This window comes from Triticum urartu, chromosome 2 (assembly GCF_003073215.2).
Source record: "Triticum urartu cultivar G1812 chromosome 2, Tu2.1, whole genome shotgun sequence".
Classification (NCBI taxonomy): Eukaryota; Viridiplantae; Streptophyta; class Magnoliopsida; order Poales; family Poaceae; genus Triticum; species Triticum urartu.
This window is the reverse complement of record NC_053023.1, coordinates 380,362-391,167: the sequence shown is the minus strand read 5'-3', so window position 1 is coordinate 391,167 and position 10,806 is coordinate 380,362. Positions and strand designations below refer to the sequence as shown.

Genomic DNA, 10,806 nt, shown 5'->3' with positions numbered 1-10,806 from the left:
CTATTGCTGCATCACCCTTTCCTCTTCAAGGAAAACCAACGCAAGCTCAAGACGTAGCAAGAAGGATTTCTGGCGCCGTTGCCGGGGAGGTCTTCGCTCAAGTCAAGACACACCAAGTACCCATCACAAACTCATCTCCCTCGCATTGACATTATTTGCCATTTGCCTCTCGTTTTCCTCTCCCCCACTTCATCCTTGCCGTTTTATTCGCCCTCTCTATCCCAATCTCCTCCTCTCTTTTTTGCTTGACTTTTTCTGTTTGCTTGTGTGTTGGATTACTTGTTGCCATGGCGCAAGTTAATACCAAATTGTGTGATTTCTCGAATACCAATAATAATGATTTCCTTAGTACTCCGATTGCTCCTCTTAATGATGTTGAGTCTTGTGAAATCAATACTGCTTTGCTGAATCTTGTTATGAAAGATCAATTCGCCGGCCTTCCTAGCGAAGATGCCGCTACTCATCTAAACAACTTTGTCGACTTGTGTGATATGCAAAAGAAGAAATATACAGATAACAATATTGTCAAATTAAAGTTATTTCCGTTTTCACTTAGAGATCGTGCTAAAGTTTGGTTTTCGTCTTTGCCTAAAAATAGTATCGATTCTTGGAACAAGTGCAAAGATGCTTTTATCTCTAAGTATTTTTGGCCTGCTAAGATTATTACTCTTAGGAACGATATTATGAATTTTAAACAACTTGATCATGAGCATGTTGCCCAATCTTGGGAAAGAATGAAATTGATGATTCGCAATTGCCCTACTCATGGTTTGAATTTATGGACGATCATACAAAATTTTTATGCCGGTTTGAACTTTGCTTCTAGAAATCTCTTAGATTCGGCCGCGGGAGGCACGTTTATGGAAATCGCGTTAGGAGATGCTACAAAACTTCTTGATAATATTATGGCTAATTATTCTCAATGGCACACCGAAAGATCTTCTAGTAAAAAGGTGCATGCTATAGAAGAAATCAATGTTTTGAGTGGAAAGATGGATGAACTTATGTAATTATTTTCTACTAAAAATACACCTCTTGATCCCAATGATATGCCTTTGTCTACTTTGATTGAGAATAATAATGAATCTATGGATGTGAATTTTGTTGGTAGGAATAGTTTTGGAAACAATGCTTATAGAGGAAACTTTAATGCTAGACCGTTCCCTAGTATTTACTCTAATAATTATGAAAATTCCTACAATAATTCTTATGGTACGTTTAATAAGATGCCCTCTGATTTTGAGAACAGTGTGAAAGAATTTATGATTTATCAAAAGAATTTTAATGCTTTGCTTGAAGAAAAATTGCTCAAAGTTGATGATTTGGCTAGGAACGCTGATAGACTTTCGCTTGATGTTGATTCTCTTAAACTTAGATCTTCTCCTCCTAAGCATGATATCAATGAGTCTCTCAAAGCCATGAGAATTTCCATTGATGAGTGCAAGGAAAGAACCACTAGATTGCGTGCTAAGAAAGATTGCTTTGTAAAGGCGTGTTCTTCTAGTTTCCATGAAAATAATGATGAAGATCTTAAAGTTATTGATGCGTCTCCTATTAGATCTGTGTTTTGCAATATGAATCTTGATAATTATGGGACTGATGATGAGTCAACTTTACCTAGAAGGCGTCCCAAGAATTAGAAGTTTTTAGATCTTGATGCTAAATTTGGTAAAAGTGGGATTGGCGAGGTCACAACTTTAAATAGCATTGAACCCACTATCTCGGATTTCAAGGAATTTGATTATGATAATTGTTCTTTAGAAGGTTGTATTTCTTTGTTGCAATCCGTTGTTAATTCTTCTCATGCTTATAGTCAAAAGAAAGCTTTTACCAAACATATCGTTGATGCCTTGATGCAATCTTATGATGAAAAACTTAATTTGGAAGTTTCTATACCTAGAAAATTTAATGATGAGTGGGAAACTACTATAAAGATTAGAATTAAAGATCATGAGTGTTTTGCTTTGTGTGATTTGGGTGCTAGTGTTTCCACGATTCCAAAAACTTTATGTGATATTCTAGGCTTCCATGATCTTGATGATCGCTCTTTAAATTTGCACCTTTCGAATTCCACCATTAAAAAGCCAATGGGAAGAATCAATGATGTTCTCATTGTTGCAAATAAAAATTTGGTGCCTGTAGATTTTATCGTTCTTGATATAGATTGCAATCATTCTTTCCCTATTATTCTTGGTATACCTTTCCTTAGAATGATTGGTGCGATTATTGATATGAAGGAAGGGAATATTAGATTCCAATTTCCATTAAATAAAGGCATGGAGCACTTTCCAAGAAAGAAAGTTAAATTACCTTAGGAATCTATCATGTGGGCTACTTATGAATTTAGTGCCAAAGATGGCACTACTTAGATCTATCTTCTATTTTATGCCTAGCTAGGGGCGTTAAACGATAGCGCTTGTTGGGAGGCAACCCAGTTTTCTTTGTGTTTTTTGTTTTTTTCCTGTTTAGTAATAAATCTTGCATCTACCTTCTGTTTAGATGTGTTTTTATCTTTTAATTAGTGTTTGTGCCAAGTGGAACCTATAGGATAACCTATGATGATAGTTGATGTGATTCTGCTGAAAAACAGAAACTTTGCGCGCACGAATTTAGTTTTTTAAATCACAGAAACGTGATTTTGCGTTGATTCTTTTTGATTCTGATCAATAAACAAATTTTCCAGGACTTCCTATTTTGGTAGGATTTTTAGAGTTCAAGAAGTTTGCGTTAGTTATAGTTTGCTACAGACTGTTCTGTTTTTGACAGATTCTGTTTTTCGTGTGTTGTTTGCTTATTTCGATGCATCTATGGCTAGTAAATTAGTTTATAAACCATAGAGAAGTTGGATTACAGTAGGTTTAACACCAAAATAAATAAAGAATGAGTTCATTACAGTACCTTATGTGGTGGTTTTGTTTTCTTTCACTAACGGAGCTTATAAGATTTCTTGTTGAGTTTTGTATTGTGAAGTTTTCAAGTTTTGGGTAAAGCTTTTATGGACTATGGAATAAGGAGTGGCAAGAGCCTAAGCTTGGGGATGCCCATGGACCCCAAGATATTCAAGGATAGCCAAAAGACTAAGCTTGGGGATGCCCCGGGAAGGCATCCCCTCTTTCGTCTTCGTTCATTGGTAACTTTACTTGGAGCTATATTTTTATTCGCCACATGATATGTGTTTTGCTTGGAGCGTCGTGTATTATATTAGTCTTTGCTTTTTAGTTTACCACAATCATCCTTGCTGTACACACCTTTTGGGAGAAGCCTATTTGATTATAATTTGCTACAATACTCTATGTGCTTCACTTATATCTTTTGAGCTTGATAGTTTTTGCTCCAGTGCTTCACTTATATCTTTTAGAGCACGACGGTGACTTATTTTTGTAGAAATTGCTAGTCTCTCATGCTTCACTTATACCTTTTTGAGAGTATTTTAGAACAGCATGGTATTTTCTATGGTTATAAAATTGGTCCTAGAATGGTAGGCATCCAAGTTGGGTATAATAAAAACTATCATAGGAAGTGAATTGGATGCTATGATCAATTTGATACTTGATAATTGTTTTGAGATATGGAGGTAGTGATATTAAAGTCATGCTAGTTGGGTGATTATGAATTTAAAGAATGCTTGTGTTGAAGTTAGCAAGTCCCGTAGCATGCACGTATGGTTAAAGTTGTGTAACAAATTTGAAACATGAAGTGTACCTGGCTTGTGCATCCTTATGAGTGGCAGTCGGGGACGAGCGATGGTCTTTTCCTACCAATCTATCCCCCTAGGAGCATGCGCGTAGTGCTTGATTTTTGATGACATCTAAATTTTTGCAATAAGTATATGAGTTCTTTTGACTAATGTTGAATCCATGGATTATACGCACTTTTACCTTTCCACCATTGCTAGCCTCTTCGGTACCGTGCATTGCCCTTTCTCACCTTGAGAGTTGGTGCAAACTTCGCCGGTGCAACCAAACCCCGTGATACAATACGCTCTATCACACATAAACCTCCTTATATCTTCCTAAAAACAGCCACCATACCTACCTATTATGGCATTTCCATAGTCATTCCGAGATATATTGCCATGCAAATTTCCACCGTTCCGTTCATCATCTTCATGACATACTTTACTTTTGTCATTTGCCATTGCATGATCATGTAGTTGACATCGTATTTGTGGGAAAGCCACCATGCATTAATTTTCATACATGTCACTCTTGATTCATTGCACCATCCAGGTACACCGCCGGATGCATTCATTTAGAGTCATATCTTGTTCTAGTTTCGAGTTGTAATTCATATGTTGTAATCAATGAAACTGTGATGATCATCATTATTAGAGCATTGCCCAAAGAAAAGAAAAGAAGAAAGGCCAAAAGAAAAAAAGGCCCAAAAAAAGAAAAAGAAAAGAAAAAAGGGGGAAAATAAAAAAATAAAAATAATAAAAGGGCAATGTTACTATCTCTTTTCCCACACTTGTGCTTCAAAGTAGCACCTTGTTCTTCATGTAGTGAGTCTCATATATTGTGCTTCAAAGTAGCACCATGTTTTTCATATAGTGAGTCTCATAAGTTGTATTTTTCATACTAGTGGGAATTTTTCATTATAGAACTTGGCTTGTATATTCCTACGATGGGCTTCCTCAAATGCCCTAGGTCTTCGTGAGCAAGCAAGTTGGATGCACACCCACTAGTTTTCTTTTGTTGAGCATTCATTTATAGCTCTAGTGCATCCGTTGCATGGCAATCCCTACTCCTCATGTTGACATCAATTGATGGGCATCTCCATAGCTCGTTGATTATCCTCGTCAATGTGAGACTTTCTCCTTTTTTTGTCTTCTCCACACAATCCCCATCATCATATTCTATTCCACTCATAGTGCTATATCCATGGCTCACGCTCATGTATTGCGTGAAGGTTGAAAAAGTTTGAGATTATTTAAGTATGAAACAATTGCTTGGCTTGTCATCGGGGGTATAGAACTTGGGACATCTTTGTGTGACGAAAATCAAGCATAGCCTAACTATATGATTTTGTAGGGATGAACTTTCTTTTGCCATGTTATTTTGAGAAGACATGATTACTTTGATTAGTATGCTTGAAGTGTTACTATTTCTTTTATCAATATGAACTTTTATTTTGAATCATTTGGATGGAACATTCATGCCACACTAAATAAAATTACATTAAGATTTATGCTAGGTACCATTCCACATCAAAAATTCTTTTTTTATCATTTACCTACTCGAGGACGAGCAGGAATTAAGCTTGGGGATGCTTGATACGTCTCCAACGTATCTATAATTTTTGATTGTTCCATGCTATTATATTACCCCTTTTTGGATGTTTATGGGCTTTATTTTACACATTTATATCATTTTTGGGTCTAGCCTACTAACTGGAGGCCCAGCCCGTATTGCTGTTTTTTTGCCTATTTCAGTATTTCGAAGAAAAGGAATATCAAACGGAGTCCAAATAGAATGAAACCTTCGGGAGCATGATTTTTGGAACGAACATGATCCAGAGGACTTGGAGTGCAAGTCAAGAAGCAGCCGAGACCTCCACGAGATAGGAGGGCGCCCCCCTATAGGGCGCGCCCCCTGTCTCGTGGGCCCTTCGGGCGTCCACCGACGTACTTCTGCCTCCTATATAAGCCTACGTACCCCGAAAACATCCAGGGAGCCAACGAAACACAATTTCCTCCGCCGTAACCTTCTGTATCCGCGAGATCTCATCTTGGAGCCTTCGCCGGCACTCTGCCGGAGGGGAAATCGACCACAGAGGGCTTCTACATCAACACCATAGCCCCTCCGATGAGTTGTGAGTAGTTTACCACAGACCTATGGGTCCATAGTTATTAGCTAGATGGCTTCTTCTCTCTTTTTGGATCTCAATACAATGTTCTCCCCCTCTCTTGTGGAGATCTATTCGATGTAAACTCTTTTTGCGGTGTGTTTGTCGAGATCCGATGAATTGTGAGTTTATGATCAAGTTTATCTATGAATAATATTTGAATCTTCCCTGAATTCTTTTATGTATGATTGAGTTATCTTTGCAAGTCTCTTCGAATTATCAGTTTGGTTTGGCCTACTAGATTGATCTTTCTTGCCATGGGAGAAGTGCTTAGCTTTGGGTTCAATCTTGCGGTGTCCTTTCCCAGTGACAACAGGGGCAGCAAGGCACGTATTGTATTGTTGCCATCGAGGATAAAAAGATGGGGTTTATATCATATTACTTGAGTTTATCCCTCTACATCATGTCATCTTGCTTAAGGCGTTACTCTGTTCTTATGAACTTAATACTCTAGATGCAAGCAGGAGTCGGTCGATGTGTGGAGTAATAGTAGTAGATGCAGGCAGGAGTCGGTCTACTGGTTGCGGACGTGATGCCTATATACATGATCATGCCTAGATAATCTCATAATTATTCGCTTTTCTATCAATTGCTCGACAGTAATTTGTTCACGCATCGTAATACTTAGGCTATCTTGAGAGAAGCCACTAGTGAAACCTATGGCCCCCAGGTCTATCTCTTATCATATTTGCTTTCAATCTACTTTTATTTGCATCTTTACTTTTTGCATCTATATTATAAAATACCAAAAATATATTTATCTTATCATACTATCTCTATCAGATCTCACTTTCGCAAGTGCCCGTGAAGGGATTGACAACCCCTTTATTGCGTTGGTTGCGAGTTCTTTGTTTGTTTGTGTAGGTGCGTGGGACTTTTGAGGAGCCTCCTACTGGATTGATACCTTGGTTCTCAAAACCTGCGGGAAATACTTACGCTACTATTGCTGCATCACCCTTTCCTCTTCAAGGAAAGCCAATGCAAGCTCAAGACATAGCACATACTAGGTGAAGCAAGAGCTGCAGAAGCAAGATCCTCGAGGCATGAAAAATTCTCAAGGCCCGAAGCAACCTCAGCAATCACAGTCAAGGGAAAAATGGGTGATTTAGCCGCATCAGATATTGGAGCATCAATATTAACTTCTGAAGCTCCATCTTGATCACAGGCATTTTTTTCCAGAACTATTCAACTCATCACCAACTACAAAAAAATGCAAGTAAAAAGGCAGCTGAGTTCTAATCCACAATCCTACACCAAAAGGGACTTCTACTTTTACATCAATGTCCAATACCCTGAAGTTCAACAATACCTAACAAAGCAGTAAACACAACAAAACAATCTAAAAATTACATACTAAATATAAAAACAATCTACACCAGAGGTGATACTACATACAAGATTAATCTCCAGAAATTCAACAATATATAACAAAGCAGTAAAACAAAAGGTGCATAACAGAACTTCAACCAAATTTCATTATAAACAAACAATAACTAAAACCAGAAGTTCAACTACGTGACCAAAGCTAGTAGCACATAAAAAAGATGTAGCATGACCACAAATAGTATTTCACAGGCAAACTAAATATCAATACCATGAACATAATAACAAGAAAACAAAAACAAAGATATACACTTTAAATTTGAAATGGCACACACATAAACTATTTGTAAAATGCATACACACAAACCTTGTTAGAATGTCACACTACTAAGACTGGCAGTCCAACAAGAAAACCAAATGAAGATATGGGCAGACATATATAACAATACTAATATTTAAAATACAAGATACAACTACATTAAGATACCTGGAGAAGATTTTGAAGCCATGACAACACAACCGCCTCGATGAATGCAACTCCAAACACTAGAACAACCTATAAACACAGAAGATTGATTCCATATAGTTAGCAAGTAGAAAAACATACAACAAAATGCAAAAAAGGAAACTGAATCAAACCCTAGAACCAACTACAAACAACTAGAACCAACAAGTATGAATAGATGACAGTAGCACATATAGGCAAGCACAACAAAAAATGTATCCAGAAACTAACTACAATGTCACAAACATAATCTAGACCTCCGAATCCACAGCACTAACGCAAATAGATACAACGGATCTAGCATCAACAATCACACCACACCCTCTCTGACATGCACCTGACTGCTAAAATCAACAAAGGGGAAATGAAAATCCACACACAAGCATATCACAAACAAATCTGGCCACGGGGGAATGCATTCCAACCACCACACGTACAAGAATCCTACCTAATGTCCCACCAAACCATCAAAAAAAGGGGGTAGGAGGCGGACGCGAGAGCAAATAGAGCAAACAGGTAGGCCTCCACAGATCTGGCGAAAGTGAATACAAGCATTAGGGGGGAGGGTGAGGGGGGGCAGTGTTTGTACCTCTCCAAACGAGCCGCACACGCACGAATCCACGGCGGTTCTTCACTCCCCATGATGCCACGCGCAAGCAGTTGCCGCCCTCGCTTCAAAGCAGAGGAGAGCGGGCTGGGCGAGGGAGAGCGCGGCGCGGGGGAGAAATAGGAGCGGGGGCGTGCGCCGGTTACTCCACTCGCGAGGGCAGGGGACAGGGGCGGAGAAATCGGGGGGTGTTGCAGTTGAAGAAGGCAGCGGAGCGACGGAGAGGGGGAGAGAGCGAGCGACAGAGGGAGAGGGGTTTTCTGACAGGTGGTGGCGAGGGAGATGGTCAGTTAATGCCTATCTGTCGTGGTGGGAGTTGCAGCGCAGGTGAAATTGCAGTTTTACCCCCCAACAGCTATAAAAGTAAATACATATATAGATAAATGAATGCACCATTTGAATGCATCTATTATAATGAGATAAGTTCATACAACAGCACTGCTGATATCCTTAAAACCAAAAAAAGATGGCAAATACACTACCAAGGGAAGAAAAATACAAACAAAAAATATGCACCTAAAAAAACAAGAGAAAAGAAGTTCAGAAAATAAAGAACAGAAGTTCAAGTACACTAATTAAAGAAGTAAAGGCACATGAATAAATAAACACTAAGTAACAAAAAGAAGAAGTTCAAGTACAAAAAGAGATAAAGTTCATACCTAACTAAAATACACAACATAAACCCTAAGATAGATAGTGGGGTCACGGATGTGACGGACTCGCCTTCGCATGCGACGACGCGGCACGCCGCGTCGTCGCCTACTCCGGCTCGTTCCTGTCTCGGCCTTGCAGGGGGAGGGGAGGGGGGGTCCCGACCGCCTCCCCCCTGCTCGGCCTCGCGCTACCGCATCTGTCAATAGGCCCAATGCCTATTTCAATGTCTACAAATATTTAAATCCTAAAATAACAAACATAATTATAATTAAACAAGTTTAAATAGAAAAGATAGAGTAGTTCGGGGTTTTGTCAAAAACTCAAATTAACATTTTAAAAACGATTAGCATACAGAAGTTCAGGATAGCTATCACTGAAGACCGAACAACTACTATAAGTACAAAAACATACTTGAAAAAAATAAGAAATATACGCATATCCGTTGGCCAATTACATGGTTGCTCATGGGACTATCAAAAAAAATCCAAAGCAATGCAAAATAATGAAAAATAACATAAAATAGAAAGAAATACATAGGGCTTGCTCCATTACCTTGCAAAGAAGGAAAAACGGAAGTTTAGGTATGAATAGTACAGAAGTCCAGCTTGTACAACGACCCTTAGATGATCTGGAAATAGTGCATGCATACTTGGACTAATCCCATGATTGCTCACGAGACAAACTCTAAAAATAACATCTCAAGAACTAAAATTATATAAAAAAAGAAAATATATAGCACCATGCACCTTCGCCTTGCAAAATATGGAATGCAATGTGGAAAACCAGAAGTTCAACCATTAATTAGAAAGAAGTCCAACATCTACTGAAGATAGTGGATGATCAAAAATAACAACCATCGACTGAAGTCCAGCATGTACTTCGAGCACAGAAGTTCAGGTTCGAAAGTTCTAGCAGTCCAGCTTGTACAACAGAATGAAAATTGATTGAAACAACAACCCCGATTAAATTTGGTTCCCAGATTTAATCGTTTGGGTCAATTTCGACACGTCAACAGCAATTTCGAACCTCCTTATACTCCAGATAAAACATCCAAAAAAGATCCGCCATCAATCAGTGCAATCCGCAAATTTGGAATGAATGAGCCAGCCAAATTGAATTAACAAAACGGGAAGGATTCAACCGCCATTTCGAACGTCATCATGCTCCAGCTAAATAAGAAAATGATCCCCATCATATTGTCGCTCGAAAAAAAAACCACGGCGTGAGGCAAAAGATCCAATCGCCGGATTTCGATTTGTATGAGCCCGCATAATCAAATTAACAACATGGGCAGCATTCTGTCTCACTAATGCACACAAATACACACCCAATTTGAACAGAAAACCTACAAATCTACAACAGCGGCCGAAACCAATCCCGCAGACGAAGAACAGAGGTGGCGGAACACCCAATCGAATTCGTTCGAAAATAACAACAAATCATGAAGTAAACTTGTACCTAAACCCAATTCTCATCGTGTTAGAGATCCTAGAACATCCAGTACATGCAAAACACTTGTGACAGACCCATGTTCATCACTGCCCGAGAACAAATCCACCAACGATCTAGATTCCTAATCAAAACAAGCATTTAGATTCTAAAAACCGTGTAAACATTACACTTACATCGCGAACAACACGAATGATCCGAAAAACTCGCGGTAGAAGGCACGGTTGAGAAGATAGCCCGAAGGTCAGGTTCCTACAGTGGGAAGTTCAGGCACGTTACTCTAGCAATTCAGGTTGTGATCAGAATATTATTCTAATCCCGTGATCAGAATAGTATATATATATATGATAAAAAACTCTACAAAAATATCTAGAAATTATTGAACAAGTGTTTGAAAAATGTTGACAAGTATTTAAAAAATGTT

At 38.6% G+C, this 10,806-nt stretch overlaps 1 pseudogene; it reads left to right on the top strand.

The window, feature by feature from the left end:
- Positions 1-287: 287 nt before the first annotated feature.
- The window catches only part of LOC125541013, a 16,664-nt pseudogene continuing 6,145 nt past the window's right edge, over positions 288-10,806 (top strand).